The sequence below is a fragment of the Monodelphis domestica genome, chromosome 5 (genome assembly GCF_027887165.1).
Source record: "Monodelphis domestica isolate mMonDom1 chromosome 5, mMonDom1.pri, whole genome shotgun sequence".
Taxonomy (NCBI): Eukaryota; Metazoa; Chordata; class Mammalia; order Didelphimorphia; family Didelphidae; genus Monodelphis; species Monodelphis domestica.
Window position 1 is genome coordinate 277365437 of NC_077231.1, and position 21197 is coordinate 277386633.

The window sequence follows — 21197 nt, forward strand, 5'->3', positions numbered from 1 at the left end:
AGCCAGCAGTTTCCCAGCCCTCTTCCTTTAAGCCTCTCCTGATGTAAAGATTAAAATTTAGGGGAGTCGGGGAGACTGAGGCATCTGAGGCAGAAATTAGTTTCTCTCTGCAAGGAGTATTATATTTTTTAGAGGTTTATTAAAAGTTAAAGATTAAAGAATATACAAGTAAGAAACATGTGCCTAGGCCAGAGGCCTAGACAAAATAACCTCACATCACGCAAGAGACAAGCCTGCTCCAAACGGAAGTCCAAAAAGCGCCAAGAGCCCTCAAAAGCCTTTGAATCAGCTTAAATGCCTTCTCAATCTCGGCCCAGGTGAGATTACAAGGCATTCTGGGGAAGTGGAGCAAAGGCTCATGGGGATTGTAGTCCTGTATTCGAGTCTATTTTTTACACTGATTTGGATTATAGTCAGCACCACACTTGGGTGTTCCAACTCTGAACCTCCATTTCTAACTCTGCTGCCTGCCCTTCAGCCATGCTTCTCATCCTCCTCCTCCTCCTCCTCCTCCTCCCCTCCCTGGGCTGGGTGACTGCTCCAGTGCCTTTCTCTCCAAGAACCAGGCCTCCACATCACTTCCTGACTATTTCAGTCAGTCAAGCAGCAGGTGCTCTTAGGTGCCCACCTCGTGCCAGACACTGAGTGGGGATTCAGTAGAGAGAACAGAACAATCCTGGATGTAAAAGGAGTTAACATGCTAGTGGGAGTGAAGACAAGAACCCATACAAATAGGTCCTGTGTAAATATAGAATCAGTCTGTACTAAGGACCTCCTTGCTGCCAGGCTCTGTGCTGTTGGAGAAAGGCAGCCCCTGCTTAGGGAGCTGACATTCTCCTGGGGAAAGCAGCTCACCCTCAACATGGATTGGAGAGGGGTAGGGTCCTGGCCCTGGGCCTTCACAGGCTGCTCCAGAGATGACGCAGGCTTGACGGGAATCCCCAGGGGAGCTTAAGAAGGAAGCTCTAGCAGGTGGGGGGATCTGGAAAGGCTTTGGGCAGAGGGCAAGGCGTGAGCTACATCAGTATTAAGGGAGGAAAGGAGGAGATGGCATGGCCACTGCAAAGGTGCAGAGTTGTGTGTGAGGACTAAAGATGTCACTTTGGCTAGATTGCTGATGTAAAGTGGTTAGCGCCAGGTGTTATAAGTCTTTGAAAAGTAAAGGGCAGCTGAGTGGCACAATGGAAAGAGTGGCAGTTCTGAAATCAGGAGGTTCTGGGTTCAAATGTGACCTCAGATACTTCCAGCTGTGACCCTGGGCAAATCATAACCCCATTCACCTAGCCCTAAAGTTGTTACTAAGATAGAAGGTAAGGATTAAAAAAGAAAAAGAAATGGGAGCTGCTCTATTTTATCCTAGAGGATATAGAAAGCACTGGGGTTGGTTGACTTGCCAGGAATGTGTATAATAACCTAGAGAGGTTAAGAGACCTTGGGGCAAGGAGACCAGGTAGGAAGCTGTCTAAGTGAAGTGATGGGAGTCTCCAAAAGGTGGTTGCTGGTAAGTGGAAAGAAGTATTGGTTTCAAGAAATGCTATGGGGAGGAAATCAAGATTTGGCAAATGGTGAAATATGTGGAAATGGAAAAGGATGAGGACTGAGGCCACCAGATAGAAGAATTAAGAGATCACCAGTCACTTTGGAGAGAATAGTCTTGGCAGACTGATCAGAAGCCAGATTACAGAGGAATAAAGGAGAGGAAATGAAAGTAGAGAGTGTAGACAGCAACAGATAAACCTCTGCTTAATCTGATTTTAGAAAAGAAGAAAACCGAATTACCAGTATCAAAATAAGAAAGGAATTAAAGCAATCATAGAAGTTATTTTGCCCAACCACATGCCAATAAAACTGAAATAGATGAATACTTACAAATAAACTACCCAGATTAACAAAAGAGGGAACAATACCTAAACAATTCCCTCACAGAAAAAGACATTGAATAAAACCACCAAAGAACTCCCTAAGATCAAGGCCCCAGAGCATGATGGATTCACAAGTGAATTCTACCAAACATTCAAAAAACAACTAAACTTGTAGAAGGGCAAAGCCTGAGACTATTAAGCACAATCCTGAGCCATAAAGCAGCCGAAATCTGTCATGTATCTCAACTTTTCACCCCAAGGTCTGTAGCCACAAACTGCCCCCTCCATTTTGCCCTGCAAAATCATTGATATATGCATTTTCCTTGGGAATCTAATATGTTGATTAATTATAGAAACCATTGTGTAGACTCAATGAAGTGAACAAGATTACACTGTATCACTTTACCAATTATTTATTTTACCATGGATGTGAAAATCTTGTGCTGAAGCCCCAGCTTGCTTTCTCTCCTTATAAAAACAGATGTAACTTTCAATACATTTGCCTAGATAAGCTACCAGCCATCTCCATCCTCCCATCCGCCACCTTGTTGTCTCATTTCCCTTGCCCTTTCTTGGGGACCCTCAAATAATTTGGCAAGGAGGACTTGTCAGGTGGCATCCAAATAATAGGGAACTCCAGGAGGCACATCAAGGAGTTATGGGTAAGGGAAAACTTCCCCCTACTCCCAAGGCAGAGGGTATGACTTATAGAGCAGGAAGGGAAAAGTCAGGAGCAAAATACAGGGGACAAGCCAGTTCTTAAATCTAAAGCTGTCTGTTCTTCTTTTAGAAGCATCTATTTTAAGAGGACAAAACCCTTTCCTTACCACCACCCCCAAGAAGAGGCTAGCTATTGCACATTCTTTTGTGCAAACAAACAAAAAAAACGTTCTACAGTTTTTGGAACAGTTCCATTTAGTAATAGCTCCAGAGGAAATGTAGCTGGCTGATCCTTCTATATAATTCAAGGAGCCAAAATCAAACCACCACGGATTGCCATTAGGTCAGAACATTTAAAAAACTCTAACAATTTTCAAAAATGTGCTAAGAGATATAGTTGAGATCATCCCTTACTGGTTTCATAGGCTAGATATTTCTCTCCCCATTGCCCTTTTGATTTTACCAACAGTATATATATATATATATATATATATATATATACACACACACACACATATATATATATATATATATATATATATATATATATAATCCTATTTCTCCAGCAACGTGGCATGCATGGAAATTATTCAGGCAGGTATTAGACACACTTTGTAGTAATAATCAGGAACCTGTATCCTTTTTAGACAATTCTCCAAGAATTTATCCTTCTTTTCTTGTTCCACCTCTTCTTCCCCTTTTCAATGCTGCAAAAACCCCTCAGTTTCTCAAAAGAAAGTGTGCATGTTTTAGGAAGTAAACTAGATTGACAACTCCAAAGAGAAGCAGAACTTGGTTTTATACCCTCTGGAGATCTAGGAACGGCAAGCCTGCATAGACAAACTGCAAGCAGGCTGCAGAGAGGTTTGCAGCCAGCCTCAGGGGTATCAGGGAGCTGTCAACTATAACATTTACAAAGGAAAGGGTCAAAAGAAAAGCTGGGTTTTCTGAAAGAGAACTGTAATACAATGGGAGAAACTTCTAAAACAGGGATCCCCAAACTTTCTACACAGGGGGCCGGTTCACTTTCCCTCAGACCACTGGAGGGCAGGACTATAAAAAAAAAAATTAACAAATCTATATGCCACTGTCTGGGATAGCGGAGGCTGCAGCGCCAGCTGGGATGGGCCTGTCACACCTTGCACAGGCCAATCACTGCCACCACTAAACCGGGCAGCAGGATACACAGTGTGGAATCCCTACCCCCACCTCCACCCCCAGATTGCCACTCACCATGCTGACATCTTCCATTGTGCTTCCATAATCCTTTGTGGGGAGCCTCCTTCTTGTTGAATTACAGAATAAGACAAAGGATTATGTCACCAGAAGTAGTACCATACATGAGTGACACCACACTTTGAGGCGCCGCCACATACAGTACTCCAGACACTGACCACCAATGAAAGAGGTGCCCCTTCCGGAAGTGTGGTGGGTCGGATAAATGGCCTTGGGGGGCCACATGTGGCCCCCAGGCTGTAGTTTGGGGACCCCTGTTCTAAAACAAATGAAGGCACTCAACATTTTGACTATGTCCCCGGATCCCACCCATACCAGGGTCCCCAAACAGTTTAAGGTCTATAGTTCAACCCAAAACAGGTGTTTCTGGCACTGGGGTTTCTCAAAGGGCAGAGGTAAAACTGAGGCATCCAGATTTCACGTTGACATGCATTTAAATACAATTTGTTAGAATGTAATTATGTATAAAAACAAAGTATGCATGCAGTTAATACTGAACAGAAAACTTATTTTTCACCTGAATTGGATAAGGCTAGAAGTACAAATGTGATATGCAAACGGTATATGTGAATAATGCAACTGACAAGAAAAATCTGACCAGTCCACAAAGAACCAAATAGGACATGGAAGAAGAACTATTGATTATATGCAATTAAGTGTAGTTACCTCTCCTCTGTGGTTAGAAGACTAAAGAGGAGAAGCCAGATGAGCTAGGAATAATAAAGAAATTGATAAAGAGTGAAAAATTGAAATGACTTGTCCCAAAACACATAAATAGCAAAATAGGAGAGTTGGTTCTTTTGATTCCAAAGTACTACACTTTCCCCTAGCATTATGGTTTGGTTTCATATGTTCATGTGTATGTTTATTCAAGAAGATGCAATGTGATTGCTTTATTAGTGTGATCCCTTCATTGCACTGAAGAGAGAGGCATGTACATGCTATGTGTGAATGTTGGACACACACATGGCTTTTTGTTCAGATTCCCCAGGACTATAAAATATATATAGTAAGAAAAGTAATTTAAAATTGAAAATGGCTTATATTTTTAAACATTTTCTCAGTTTTCTTCTGTATTTAATCATGTCAAATGTATATGAATAGCAATAAGCAAGCATTCCTTTATGAAAATTAAATGTGAAAATATACATGTTCAGTTACTTTTAATAAGCAAAAAAAGGAGTGAAAAATCTAGTGCAAAATAGATACAGCAAATTAATATTATTGGTGGAATTTAATCAATTATGTAGAAATATCTGAGGTATCCATTTGAAAATTCCAAAGTTTCCAATTAATATCCATTGAGAATAATTTAATATCAAGATTAAAACATGACTAGGATATGAGACCAAGCTAAATCATAAGCAAGATTCATTTTAGATAATATTGCTAAAGACTTGGAACTTCCTACAAACTTATTAACCCCTTCCCCACAATAAACAGAAATTTTAAACCTAAGGTGTTAGCAGTTTCATTAAATTTTGATCTATTATAAAAGATAATATTGCAACCAAAGCCAAAAGTAAACATATTTTAAATGGTGTATGTATATATATTTAAGATAAATTACATATAAACAATAACAATGGAATAAACTACTCAAATACTTATATGGAAATACCAGAAATGAAAGATTATAAATTTTATGGGGAAAAAATCTAGAATGTGTCTTTATACCAAATGCAAATTGTACAGGAAGCATTTCCAAATTTTTAAACAAACAAAGCAGATTCATAAACTATTCCAATTTTAGACCCCTGAGGCTCTGATTAATCTCCAATTATCATGTCACAAGTATAGATAGATACTTAAAAAAGAAACATCTTTAGATTAAGGGTTTAGATTTTTGACTGAATTTACTGAGTGTTGCCAAAATATGTACTTTGTGCAAGCATGATTCTGCTAAAACTGAAAATATGGGTTTAAATAGTTTAGAAGCATATGTTTAGAAGCAATTTGTTAGAATTTGATCATGTTTATTTGCAATGACATGTGATTTGTACTGTAAACTAAAAGTTGGAAGTAAATTGGTTATAACAAAGTTCAAAAGATAATATGTTATCTATGAGGATAATGTTGGCTCTCTTCCAAGTCACTAACAAAAGCAGAAAAATTGATTCTTTGTAAACATTTAGAGATTAGGCAAGTTGATTTGTAGTAAGGTAGAAGTTAAAGAGAAGATATCTTCTTTGTAAGTAGTGAGAAACCAGTGGAGGAGTAAATAGGTCAAACAAAGGTTTGTTTGGATCATGGAAATTTTAAGAACACAATTGGGTTATTAAGAATAATTCTCTCTAAGCTGTAATAGGTGAGACTTGTCATGTCCTTGTGACAAACCCCTACTAAGGGCACAAACAGCAAATTCTAAGAAGAGTGAAAGTTCTAACTTCCATTTCCCAAAGTAAATTAGTAATTAAAGGATAGAGCCTAGCAACCCCCGCCCCCCCCAGCTCCTGTTTTACCAGCCAAGAGTGAAAAGTTTGTTATGAATGTTTTGCAACTAAGAGAAAACAAGCATTTTCCTCTACTATCATTGTAGAAACAACTGGAAGTCTGGAGCCACCATTAATCAAGATAATGTTAGTGGAAATTTAATTCCCAGAAAAATTATTAACTCTTAGGGGCAGCTAGGTGGCTCAGTGGATTGAGAGCCAGGCCTAGAAATGGGAGGTCCTAGGTTCAAATGTGGCCTCAGACACTTCCTAGCTGTGTGACCCTGGGCAAGTCACTTAACCCCCATTGCCTAGCCCTTACCACTCTCCTGCTTGGAGTCAATACATAGTAATATACATATATAATACATATTGATTCCAAGATGGAAGGTAAGAGTTTAAAAAAAAATTTATTAACTCTTTTTTTGTATGAATTGGAAAGAATTGTCAGATAGTTTGAGGATTTTCAGTGAGTATTGAAACTCAGAAAAAGACTGGAAAATTATTGGAAAGAAAACTTGATAATCATTCTCTGAAAAAAAAAACAACCCAAAAAACCCTTGCACATTTTCCTTTAGCTGTAATTTTTGGTCTGTGTCAGCAGTCACTAACTGCAAAACAACAACAAGAAAAGCTCATTCAAGTTAGGGGGTTTCTAAACAATGGAATTGGATTACTGAGAATGCACAAATCTGTTCATAATATGGCAATGATTTCCAATAATTGGTAAAAGAGAAGAGAATCGAGTAAAAGCTGTGAAATCAAATCTCTTCACTGTGTATGTAAGTCCTGGACATTTTTCAGCTGCACGCTACAATTGGTGAGCTTTGCTGTTTGAGGTAAAAGCCTTTGGGATTGCAACTAATATTATTTTTGAGTTTTAAACTCAAGTATGGTTGTCTGATGAACCATTGAACAATATCCACCATTCAAGAGGAAAGTCAAGGTACTGTGAAGTACAATTGTTACTGCATGACTAATAACTCTAACACTTACCTGAAGTCAAACATTGTTTTAATGAGCTTTCCCTGCTTTTTCCTTTCAAAGCAAATTTCTATAATCAAAGTAAGGTGAGCTGGTAATGAAATCCCAGAAATTTGAAGATGCATAGCAATCAAATATGCTCCACTACCCACCTAAGAAACTCTACCCCACTCAAAATTTTTGTTTGAGGGAGAGTATAATGAGTCTCTTCTTGTAAGTTAATTCATTTGGGCAATCACTGAACATGAGCCAGAGAAACCTATAAGAATGTGAAACTCTTCACCCAATTCCCACCTTGTACAATTACCTCAGTAGCTAATTCAACTGTCCATAAGACTCTCCAAATTGAGGTCCTTTAGACATCACCAATAGCAATCCCTGTGGGTGGAGACTGGACCATCAGCAGGAAGCAGTCTGATGAGCCAAGAACATCGCTCATAGCCCTTTAAACAAATAGCCCAATCAAAAAAAAAAATCAACTGGACTGTAAAAACAAAAAAGGGGAATACCAAATGATATTTGAAAGGAACATCACCCGACCCAATCTATCCCAAACCTATCAGTCTTTTACAGAATTATAACATGGGGGTCGAGGTTTTGATTTTATTTACACAGGAAATGAACAGGCCATGATCCACACACATGATCCACATCAAGCCAGAGCAGCACACAGACCCAGCAGAGGACTCTCGAGAACAATGGAGTATTGAGAACACAAATGACCACAAAGGATCGAAGCCATGAAACCCATAACGTGGGGACAAGCCAAAAGACCTATTCATATGGAAGAGCAATTCCTGGAGGTAGAGAGCCTCTCCAGGACTGGTCAGTCACTTCTCCAAAAAGCATTTACCCAAACTCATGTTAATAAGTGACAGCCTCACCTTTTGTTTTAACCCAGCCCAGCTATTCAAGGGAGCCCCATCCATTACATCTGTAAATGATCAGGTGGTTCCCCTCCCACAACCCCTTTTCTTGTCTTTCTTCTAGTACACTCTCCAGGTACCTGGTATTCAGACCCAAATATCTATACCCTGCTTCCACCTCAGAAAGCAAAAACTGAAACAAAGCATTGAAGCATTGAAACCCCATCCCTCTCGCCCTGCAAAATCACTGATATATGCATTTTCCTTGGGAATCTAAGACATGTTGATTAATTATCTAATAGAAACCATTGTGTAGAGATTATAGTATTATGTCATAAGAATAATAATAACTACAATTAGGTGGGTTTTATACCAAAAATGCAGAGATGGTTCAATATTAGAAAAAATCAGCATAATTAACCATATCAATAGCAAAACCAACAGAAACCAGCTGATTATTCAATAAATACAGAAAAAGCATTTAACAAAATAAAACATCCATTCATTATAAAATCATTATGTTTACAATAATCTGGAGACTATGTTAATTTATAAGTATTAGTAAAGGTTAGAGAAAAAGATCACATGATCACTCAACTGCCCAAATGCCTAGCTGCTTTTTATATACTGCTTCTGCTCCTCCCTAGCAGTTTGACCACAAGCAGCTACAAGATAAGCCAGTGTGTGCCAAGGGTTAAATGCTCTAAAGAAGAGAGAAATCAATAAGTGTTCAGGAAGAGAGAGCAGCACTTCCTCTGTCCCCTCTCTAATGAAGCCAGTTTTTGCCACTCCTCCTGGGACTCTGTTTGGACAGGCTTAACCTCAGTCCAAGTCTGAGCCCTGACTTTTTACCATGCCATCCAATATGGGCACTTCCATTTGCCAGGGTACCACATCAGATAGCCATACACACCTCTGGGGCTGTTGAGGCTGATACTGATCAAAGTGGGGTTTAAAAAAGAATAAGGGAGTATAACTTATATTAAATTGATATAAATAGAAAAATGAGATTAATGGAACCTTCCCTAAATAATAAATGGCATCTATCCAAAACCATTAGCAAATATCTGTAATTGGGATAAACTAAAACCCTTTCCAATGAAATCAGTAGTAAACAGCAAGGATGCCCATTATCACCTCTATTATTTAATATTGCAGTAGAAACGCTCATATAACAAGATCAGAAAAAGAAATGAAAGGGATTAGAATAGGCAATGAAGAAACAAAGTTATCCCTCTTTGTAGATAATATAGTATACCTAGGGAGTCCTAGAGAATTCAACAAAAAAACCCAAACTAATAGAAATAGTAAACAATTTTAGCAAAGTTGCAGGATACAAAATAAACCCATATAAATCATCAGCATTTCCATTTACCACCAACAAAGTCTAATAGCAAGAGAATGAAAAGGAAATTTTATTCAAATATAAAATATACCTGGGGGTATACCTACCAAAACAAACCCAAAAACTATATGAACAAAATTGCAAAACACTTCATGCAAAAAGAGTCAGACCTAAACAATTGGAAAAGCATTAATTGCTCATGGATAGGCTGAGCCAATATAATAAAAACAACCATCCTAACTAAATTCATTTACCTTTTCAGATAGTATAGACAGCATTCTTGAGTTTAGCTGAGAAGGGGAGAAGAGATAGAGGATGAGGAAATGGTGAGGGCCAGTGAAGGATTTTTTAAGCATGAGGGAGATGAATCTTTTTAAAGGCAAAAGAGAAGGAACTAATAGATAAGAAATAGATTAGAATAAGAGGAGGGATTGTTGAGGATGCAGTATGTTGGAGAAGAAAGGATCAAATATACACATGGAGAGATTGGTTTTGGCAAAAGGAAGAGTCTGGGTGAAAGGAAGAGAGGGAGGAGGGTCATATCAAAGGGTTTGGAGATGAAGAAAGTAAGATGGGTTTCAAATAGCCTCAACCAATTTTCTGTTATGTCAGAAGCAAGGAACAACTCAGCTGAAGAAAAAGGACAGGAGAGAAAGCTAGGGGATCACCTGGATGCTTTCTCTGGATTGTTAGCTTAATCTTGCCAGGAGCCAGACCTCCAAGTTATTTCTTGGCCACTTTTTCCAAACCATATCCTTATAAGGGTACCACCCAGCTCTCTTCCCTGTGTGATTTGTCTTCCCAAATTTAGAATATAAGCTCCTTGAAGACAGGGACTGTCTTGTTCTCTTGTATCTCTAGTGTTTCTCACAGTACCTGCTCTAAAATGCTTAAGAATGGCTTTATCTAGGACAGTTTTGAAAGTAACTATGATTTTATTACATACTTAAAAAAAAAAGAAGCAAAACAAAATAGTCACAGTTTTACTTATCTTTCTCCCATTCTACCATGTGTGTACATATAAAAATATATAACATATGTAATACACATGTACATTTGCTCTAAAACTTTTAAAATGTTCTTTTGAGTTGCATTCATTGAATGCAAATTTTTTAAAAATTAAAATGTCATCATTTAATTGTCATTCCAAATCTGAAATCAAAGCCAAATTTGCTTTAGAGCAAGCAAAAAATGGCAAAATACAAAATGTCACATCGTATTTTTATTAAAATGTACTTTTAAATAAAAGAATGTTGAGTATGTACTAGCCCCTAGATTACATAAATGACATATAAATAAATAGTGATAAAATTAAGGTGTAAAATAAAAGAAACTTGAATTTGTGGCCACAAAATGATCCTCATTTTAAAATTTGTCATAGGAACTATTTAGTTATCAAATTTGTCTAAACACACGATTTTGATAATGGGCTACCTTGAGGAACCAAGACCATCAGTACTACATAAGCATATTCCTAAATAGCTTCTTACCATCATTCACATATGGATTTTTGAAACCAGGCACTTAAGGGGCAGCCAGGTGCTAAGTGGATTGAGAGTCAGGCCTAGAGACAAGAGGTCCTGAGTTCAAATATGGATTCAGACACCTCCAAGCTGTGTGATCCTGGACAAGTCACTAAGCCCCTATGGCTTACTCCTGGAGATAAGGGGAGAAAAAGAGAAGGGGGGGGGTAGAGAGAGAAAGGTTGGCATTTTGATTTTGAAATTCTAAATTTGCAGGTTAGTTGCTAAAAAGGATATAGCAAAGTAGAAGGTGAACAGTTTTTTGATGGCTGGATCGTAAAAAACATACCTGCTAAGGTCTGTTCCCTGGATATTTAGCAAACTTACTTTCTTGACATGAGGAAGCTCTCCTGAGGTTCCCATCAGTGACTTGACTTACTTGTCCAGAGACTCATTTTCTAGAATGGATTCAGAAGTTGGTGATGGTGGTAGGACTCTGAAGTCTCTGTATGCCTTTGAAAATAGTATTCATTTTAATTAAATGATACTGACTTGAGCCCTGTTTCCTCATCTATAAAATGGAGATAATAGTACCAGTTTCACAGAGTTGTTGTATCCAATAAAATAATACATGTAAAACACTTTGCAAAAACACTTTAGCACTTGATAGTGTGAATTTTAGTTTTACTCCACCCCACTTAGTCTTTAGAATAGGGCATTAAGTGTCGGGGAGGAAGGTCCATGACCCCTGTGTGCTAGCAAGTGACAAATCAGAAACAATTGACTAACCCCTGGGCCGTCCAAAGCCCAGTTTAAGCCACCATTGGCACATGTAAGACACAGGAAGTGACATAAAGAACTGCCTTTATATTTTGCATCACTTCCTGTGAGAGGGACTTGGCCCTGGAATTCAACCCTGGAGGAGCTTGTGAGTATGAGTCCTCAGGCTGCTTCCCTTAGATCATCACATGGTGAGTGATAAGGCTGACTCCCCTTTCCTTGGCTTTTTTGGAGGCAACAACCTCTGGAAAGGCCCATCTCCTGGGACTCCCTTTTCCTTGGCTTTTCTGGAGACCCCTTGGCTGAGGCCTCTGAACCTCTGTGTGGCTCAGATCAGACCAGAGCTTGCTTCTTTCTTTGCTTGCTTCTTTCTTTCTTTCTTTCTTTCTTTCTTTCTTTCTTTCTTTTTTTCTTTCTTTCTTTCTTTCTTTCTTTCTTTCTTTCTTTCTTTCTTTCTCTCTCTCTCTCTCTTTCTTTCTTTCTTTCTTTCTCTCTTTCTTTCTTTCTTTCTTTCTTTCTTTCTTTCTTTCTTTCTTTCTTTCTTTCTTTCTTTCTTTCTTTCTTTCTTTCTTTCTCTTTCTCTCTTTCTTCCTTTCTTCCTTTCTCTCCCTTCCTTTCTCTCTCTCTCTCTCTCTTTCCTTCTATTATAAAAAACCACCAGAAAATTCCATTCTGGCTTGAGTATTTCATTGGGATTTAAAATTTAAAATCCCTGGTAACCAACTAAAAACATATATATTCAATCCAACCATAAAATTTACGCCTTACAAAAGTGCTAAATAAATAAGCTCTTGTTATTTACCCATGTTGATTGGTCCCTGAAACTTATAATTTTAGAGAGTGGCCTGAGGCCCTGAGAGTTTAAGTGAATTACCCAGAGTTCCAGAGCTGGTATGTGTCAGAGGTAGGACTTGAACTCTGGTCTTCAGCCCTTGTGTTGGTGGTTTTATCCACTAATTTGTGCTTGGTATAAGAAATGTCAAACATTCTGAAACATACACATTAACCCTTTCTCTTCGTAAAATGTGAGCTGCCTTTGCCATCCATCAGCCTTCATGATCATGAGTAATTTTACTTTTACAAACAAATCGTGGTCTATGTCTGAGAAAACGATGCTGAACGGTCTGGGCTCCTCACAGGGAAAGGCTTTCCAGGGCAGAGAAGTTTCCCATCCAGAAGGTTACACCACGGTTCTATTTCAGCTTCAAAGGTCTGTGCTCTCTAGAGCTGGGCAGAAATGGAAAAGGATGAGATGAACTAAATTTGAAACATCAGACGCCCACAGTCCAGATCAAAGAGTCACTGGAGGCCCTTTGCTGAGCCCAGACCAGCTCCCAGCAGGGTGGTGATCCCCAGCCCACCACCACCTTCCCTGGAAGAGGCAGGACCAGAAAAGATACAGAGAGGAGGCTGAGGCCAGAGTGGCCTGGGTCTGTGGTGAGGAGAAGCTACAAGTGGACTTGGAGGAAGGAATGGATTTCTCTAAGCTTTGGGGAAGACTTTCAGGAAAAGGGATTTTTTAAGTGAGACCCCTCCTTTTTGGGTCATCTTTTATGTATCGCACACCCTCTTTACCAACTTTGATACTGCTTTGCTTAATTCATCTTCGAAGGTTAAAAGCTTAAATATTTCATCTTTGAAATTCAGACCTATGTGCAAACTCCAGGCATTCTCTCAGGACTTTCTCAGGGTAAATGCTCCCTAATGAATTGTGAGGCTTGATTAGAAGACCTGCTCTCACTCTGATGCCCTAAAAAATAAAAAATAAAGACCACCTTATTATCCAAGACTCACACAGGAAACAAGGCCCCTTCTGGTCTTAGAGACTTGCCTGGAGGCAATGAGAGGATGAGTAGCTTGCACAAGGCCACACAGCCAGAACAGGTCAAGGTTGTGGTCTAATTCTCCATCCTCCTGCTACTAGACTACTTGAATTCATTCTGAATGAGTTCTTGTTTAATAATAATGGACAATAGCTAGCATTTATATTGTGTTTGAGGCTTGCAAAGTGCTTTACAATTATTATTTCATTTGTTCCTCGCAATAACCCTGAGAGGCAGGTGCTCTTAGTATCCCTATTTTACACGTGAGGAAACTGAGGCAGATAGCGGTTAAGTGACTCGTCCAGCATCCTACAGAAAGTAGCTGAGGCAGGATTTGAACTCTAGTTCTTCTGGACAGTCAAGCGCTCTGCCCACCATGCTACCTAGTTGTCTAATTAGATTTCAGTTTGTAATTCTCTCCTCCAGTACATGGAATTATGTCAAAGGCTAAATGACAAGCTACTGACATTTTCTGCACACCATCTTACCACAGAGACAGCAGAAATCTAGCTCTTTGCTAAACCAAAAAAAAAAATGCTCCATCGTGAACTTGACTTACAAGGCTGGATTCCTTGACTTGTCCTTAGCCAGGACTCTTGAAGGGACTTGGGGGGAGCCTGACCTCCCTCTGCCTCAGCCTTCAATCCCCATACACATGGATGGAAAGGAGAGTCCTGGAGGAAGTGAACTGCCAAGAGAAGCTGCTCCAATAATCCTCAGGGAATGTGGTCATGAGGGAAGGACTTGCCATTTCTGGTCCTTGGAAGCAAACAAGAGGAGCCAGAATTTTTACTTTCCCCTGAGGCAGATTGGACCTTTGCAACCAGGGCAAGCACGAGCTCCTGGGCCCGGACAATGAAAACAGCCTCTTTCTAAAGTCGCATTTATTTATTTCACGCCACCGTCCCTTCTCCATAGCTGGCCTCCCAGTGATATGAAGAACAATTAAGCCAAATGAAACCAGCACTGCCACAAGGCTGGAGGGTGGAGGCAACATTTCGCCTCCTGCCTGCCCTTCCTTGATGTTCATCCTTAATAGACTCCGTATTGGTGTGGCCTTCACCAATCCTCGCTGTTTTTGTCTTGTCTCTACTGGTTCATGAATGTGTGGTCAATCCACTGCCTTGTGTCTTCGGCCCTCGATGGCTCGAGTGTGTAGCTTGAGCCACAGGCCAGCTGGACAAGAGCCTGGTGCTTCCCCATGCTGGGGAAACAAGCACAGACTTTGCAGACAAGCCTAACATTTTCCAAAGGAAATCACCACTCAGGACGCAAGCTTATGTGCCCGGGTCTGTTACTGACTCTATTAGGGGCAATCATGCACTCTAATTGCAACTAGCCCTTCTGATAAAGAAAATGGCAGCAACTGAGATGCCACAAAAAGGAAAAAATCATCTGTAGTTTGTCATGACTGCTATTATCTCCACCCTCAGAGCACCTGGACCAAGTGCTGATGAAGTGGAAACCACATTGAGAGGATGGATGGAGTGAGCTTTACTGGGTTCATCTAAGAAAGCCAGCACAGACAGGCGTATATCCCTGGGTAAAATACCATCAAAAACAACATCATTTTTCTCATGTTTTCAGGATCTAAGAACGTAGGAGCTTTGGCATACACCGTGAAAAATTTAGCATTCTCTTCTCTACTCTGGAATGCATAACATGATTAATTAGTTGCAGTATTGCATAATTGCATTAATTGACACATAAAGAAAACATGCTTCTATCAAGAGCATGAAGGGCATTTTTTTGCTCATGTGAAAAATGTTTTTGGAAATCCTTCCCCACCCTCAACTGGAAGAAATGGCTCTCTTTCAATTCCCACAGCATGGCTACCTCTTCTTACTCTTTTCAGATCCTATCTTGTTTAACCCATCTCTATATACATTCCTATTCTACTAGAGCCCATTGCACAGCACTCAATGATTCAGAGGACCTGAATTCAGATCCTCCATCTGTCACTGTCTTTGTAATTTAGAGCAAACCACTTCACCTACCTGAACCCATTTCTTCAACTGTAAAGTGAAGGGGTTGGACTAAATGGCCTCAGAGATCCAGCTCAAAATCTAGGATCCTAAGTTATTTTACTGGCCTGGGCCTGTTTCCTCCCCTGGAAAATAATAGACTATCTGACCTCTGAGATATCTTTTAGCTCTAAATCTATAATCTCTATTATCCCGTATTTTGTTGTTGTTCAATACTGGTCTACTCTTCATGGCCCCATTTGGGGTTTTCTTGGCAAAGACACTGAAGTGATTGGGCATTTCCTTCTTCAATTATCCTATATGTTTTTTAGTGAATGAACTTATTTATTTAAGGACTCCTTAGAACAAGAAAAGGGATTTTATTGGTCAAATGTGATTAGTTAAAATGTAAAATAATTCTATGCAATGATGAGCAAAAGGTTGACCTGGGGAAAGGCTAGGATGAGAAAGGTCTGGACAAAGGGCTGGCTTGTACCTGGAGTAGTCTGTGGCTTCTTATAATCCTGACCATTTCAAATTAGTTAAAATTCATTAGTTTGAAATCATTGGTAGATATTTTACTATGTTGGCATCTATTTTAATTTCACTGTCCATTTATGAATTTTTCCAAAATATTGAAAATTTTAGATAAATAAATGTTGGAAAAATAGTTTACTAAGTCAAGCCCCAAAAGTGCAGAGGGAGCTTTCACATGCACCATGGACCCCCATATAATCTGCTCTTTGGGGTCACAAAGATTTTAGAGATAGAGGAGATGAGGCTGAGAATGAAGGTAGCTGTAACACAGCTTTATGAAATCACTTTTCAGTGCGTTACTTTATGAAATCACAGGATTGCAGAGTCCTCTCTGATGACCCCATTTTACAGATAATGAAGAGACACTGAGTAAGATGCCGAGAGTTGTTGATGTCAGAGGCACTAGACTCCAAGTCTTCCCCTCAGTCGCAGACATTTCTCCATCCAACCACTCCTGAGCGTTTTTATGTAAATAAAACTGCTGCCTTCTGAGCTCTCCATCACATTCCTGGACTGTGGCTTCCTAGGGAAGTGCCAGAGATCTGGGAAGAGATGTCTGGGGTCCAAGAATACTGTAATAAAGGATTCTGAGATCCCTCCTCTTCGTCTGTCCATCTTTCCAGAATTAATTAGGGAAAAAGAAAATTAGGGGAAAAAACGAGAGACCAGACAGTCATGTGGGAATTGGGTGGTGTAAAGATTAAAATTTGGGGGGGGGGGAAACTGAGGCAGGTAGAAATTACTTTCTCTCTGCAAGGAGTATTATATTTTTAGAGGTTGATTAAAGGTTGAGAATTTAAGAAAATACAAGTAAGAAAGGCACGTGCTAGGTGGGCCAAGAGGCCCAATTCAATTTCACTCACATCATGAGAGACCGCCTGCTCCAAAGCTGAAGTAGAAAAGAAGGCCCAGTAGGTGGAGAACTCCCTTTAAATAATAATTTGTGATCTCGCCCAGGTGAGAATCTCAGTGAGATTAGAGGGCATTCTGGGAGCTAGCAAGGTCTCCTGGGGTTTGGAGTCCAGAGTTCAAATCTCCATTTTTACAGTGGTTGATGACAAACTCTCCATGCTTGGGGCCAGGGAGGGAACCCAAGACCCTGAAATAACCTCGAGCTCGATTGGCGTAGGATCATGCCCTACCTACGGAGCCCACTTAAATTCTTCATGACTGCACAAGTCCTTAGAAATCATTGAAACCAAATTTTTGGGTCGCAAATGAGGAATATAATTTATTTCCAGGTATTTCCAGAGTCTTGCCAAGGCTACACGGGTGGTGAGCAGCTCTTCTTGGGCTTTTTCTTTGTATTCATCTAAGAGGAGATGTTATCCATCATAGAATAACTTAGGAAATAGAAACCCCTGAGAATATGCACACTTTGGAGAAACTTGGATGAAGAACAATCATCATCATAGCTAGCAATTGGGTGGTGCTTTCGGGTTTGCAAGGTGCTTTTCAGACATTTTCTTTTGTCCTCAAGGAGACAATGCAGAGCAAGGGTAAGGCCTGGTTTGTTGTTACACAGCCCAGAAGTGTCTGAGACAGAATTTAGATTCTGGGATTCCTGAGGCCACCCCACTGCCTTGAGTCAAAATGGCAGAGCACACATGCAGCCTGCCATGACCCCCAAGATGTATCATTTCATTTATAACATGCATAAGATGGAAGAATAAACGCCTGGATCTGAGAGAGCTTCTTCAAGTCCCTCATGTCATCGCCTGAGCCCATGAGAACCTGTCAAACTTGGCCCGGGCCTGGCTGAGCCCTGGCAGCCCATGTGGGCCTCTCGAGGTCAGAAACAGCAGGGCATCAGCTAAGAGGAACTTAAGGAGACAAAAGTCTTTCTAGGACCTTTTTGGGTTAAAAACAGCGAGAACTAAATGACTAAAAACAATGGAAAAGCCAGGGCCTCCTGGACAGCCAGTACCTAGATGGGGAATCATCTTCTCTACCCAGAGCCATCCACCATAGCAGGAAAATTAACCAAAGGCACACAAAGAAAGCCTAAAGTCAATGTTTTTTGCTTTGGAAAAAGAAGAAATATAGAGCACCTGGCCTTAAAATGTGATTTCTATATTTCTCTCTCTCCCCTACTCTCTTTGTATATATATATTGTATATATATAATATATATATAGTGAGTCTCTCTCTCTCTCTCTCTCTCTCTCTCTCTCTCTCTCTCTCTTTATATACATAGATATAAAGAGATAAAACTCTCCATCCATACTTGGGTTCCATATTCTGATGAATTTGGTGTGATTCTGCCACCTTCCTTGCTCAAGGGTGCCACTAACGAAATTGAAAACAACAATGAGAAAACTGTAGAAACAGGGCTGCCTTTACCATGAGTGAGCGGGGCCCCAAAGACAAGTTTGAGAAGACTCTTCTCCCCTAATTCTTTTTAGAGATGGGGGACCGGGGCTGTGGAATACTGTGTAGTATACAACTTTTTCAAGAAGGGGCTTAATTTTCCTTTTTTCTTTCTTTTTTAAATTTTATTTTATTAAGAAAATTTTTTGATGGTTACATGATTCTAAAGGACAACTTTCTGGGAGGGATAGAAAATAGAATGCAAGGGGAAATGTAGGTGATGTTTAACCCCAAAGATATGAAGAAACATTTACTTTTTAAAAAATACCAAGAATGAATGAAGCTCATTTGAAGTGGGGCAAATCTTGAACTTCCAAACGTCGATTAAAACAAAGCATCAGAAGATGCAGAAATTCTTGGTCCAACAGTTCAGAAAATAAGACTGAGTGGATGAGGCTCCCTATAATAAAAGCTGTAAGTGCCTGGTCTGGACTATTTCTTTCCTTTTGTTCTGCTCCCTTCTGGAAAATGGGTTTTCTGTGTCCAGTTGGGAGAGTACAGGACAATTAGCTCAGGAAAGATAACAGTGACCTTTATTTTGCTACACAGAAAGTTGTCTGTTTTATCTGTTCTCAAGTTTGGGCCTCCTCCTCAGAAACTGGCACGAACTAAACTTGGCAAACACCAACCTCTATCACCATTTCCACATACAAAGAACAACGAAAAGAAATGATACATGAAATTGCGAATCTCCATTAGGTCCAGCTTGTGCTGATTAAAGGGGGGAAAAAAGGACATAATCACACTAGGGCCTGCCCTCTGCTGATTAACTAACTCCAATGTTTTCAGGTTGTCAGCAGCCATTAGCCTGTGAACTCCCTGAGGACAGACTGTGCTCTTTCCTGATTTGCTCTTTCTTTCTATCCTCAGCCTTGGTTACTAAGCCTGGCACACAGTAGGTGCTCAATAAATACTGGACTAACTGTGGGTTGGTATTTCCTTTGAAGTAAAAGAAACTATTTTCTGTCAAGTTCATCTCATTGTAGCTGTATTGGTTACAATATTTTTAAAAGTTCAAATGTAAAGTCAGTGAATATTGACCCAACTTTTTCCACTTTAATACTTTAACATGATTCTTTTTTTTAAATGTTTTACCTTTATTTTATTTTAACAACAAATTTTCCCATAAGTTTTCCAAAGTTATATGAATCATGTTGTCTCCCTCCCTTCTTCCCTCCCCAGCTCCTGAAGTGGACAAGCAATACATGGGGTTAGTTACATGTATTATCATGCAAAATGTTTCCAGATTATTCATTTTTCAAGTGAATAATCTTATAAAACCAGAACATATACCCAAATAAACAAGTGATAAAGCATATCAACATGATTCTTCTAATAGCAAAACACCAGTGATAACACAGGGCACTTGCATGTTCCCGACTTACCAAGATGACTTTAGATCTGTAAGAGACATTTATAAAAATAAGTGTTAAGGATATTTCCATTTCTTCCTCAAAATCCTTGAGTGGAAAAAAAAATATTTGTATGTTTGGGGCCACAGCTTCCAAATTTTCTTTAAAAAATCATAATTATTTAAGATTTTTCTTACACATCATACATCTAATGGGTGTGTGTTCCATAACGAGAATTTTCTAAATCGAGGAAATCACACTTGAAGGAAGGAAGGAAAGAAGGAAGGAAGGAAAGAAGGAAGGAAGGAAAGAAGGAAGGAAGGAAGGAAGGAAGGAAGGAAGGAAGGAAGGAAGGAAGGAAGGAAGGAAGGAAGGAAGGAAGGAAGGAAGGAAGGAAGGAAGGAAGGAAGGAGTGAATCAATGGCTGTGCTTTAAAATTGTTATCTCATTGGATCCTCCAAACAAAACCTGGTAGGTGCTATTATGATCCCCATTTTACAGAAAAAGAAATTGAGGCAAATGGCAGGTAAGTGACTTGCCCAGAGTCACAATGCAACAAAATGAGACCAGATTTAAATTCAGATCTTCCTGACTCCAGATCCACTGCTCTATCCCCTGCACCATTTAGGTAATTCTCTAATAAAAATAACCCATAGTGAGGCATAACCTTTCAGCTTACAAAGTGACGTATAAGTATATATGTGTGTATCCATCTGTCTGTCTGTCTCTCCCTTCCTCGCTCCATCCATCTATCTATCTTAAATATCTCAGTTGCGCCTCCCGTCAATCCTAGGAGGTATCAGACCCACTTTACAGACTAGGAAACTGAGACTCAGAGAAACAGAATGAGGCACTCAAGGTCACAGAGTTCTATCAGGGGTCTCCCTGCTCCAGTCTCTAAAGCAGGTTTCTGCCTTCCCTACATCCCCGCTTCCGCTGGGAGTCTGGTCCTGATGCCTCTGAAAGGAGTGATCCAGTCCGGTCCGGTCCAGTCCAGAGTCTCTCCCTGAAGCCATCCCCACCCACTCCTCTTCCCTCCCTGCTTCCCTCACCTCAGGGTTGCTGTCTGGCTCCAAAGGGTTCTGCCGGTACCTGCTGAAGACCTTATCCAAGAAGCCCCGGGCTCCCGGGATGCGGGAGCTACAGGAGGACTGGCTCGGGGCCCCTGAGGCACACTCTGGTCAACAATCCCACGGCTCGCAGGCTGGACATCAGCCTTGGAGTTGTGTTACAGTATCCCTCCCAGCCTACTTATCTCCTGCTCCTCCTCCTCCTCTTCTCCCGCCCCCCCTTCCTCCTCTCCTCCTCCTCTTCCTTGTTCTCCTCCTCGAGCGCTCCCCCAGCTGTCCCATTGTTAAGGAGATAAAAGCTGGAGCTGTGCCTGCCGGCCCGTCCAGTCCACCAACTGCCACGCCGGGGCGGGAAGCCTGCCTTCTCTCTGAGGTCCCTGAGAGTCCGGCTGAGAACTTTGCGGCAGCGCCAATTCTCGCGTCCGGGTTCACTTTTCTCTAGCCACCCTCTGGG

The 21197-nt window shown here is 40.4% G+C and overlaps 1 protein-coding gene across 1 annotated transcript in view; it reads right to left on the bottom strand.

The window, feature by feature from the left end:
• TMBIM7P (protein lifeguard 2) overlaps positions 1–20945 on the bottom strand; it is an 83799-nt gene extending 62854 nt beyond the window's left edge. The window contains exon 1 of the mRNA XM_056800204.1: positions 20726–20945. The gene's annotated coding sequence lies outside the window, so the exon portion shown is untranslated. The remainder of the gene's footprint in view (positions 1–20725) is intronic.
• Between the last annotated feature and the right edge of the window lie 252 nt (positions 20946–21197).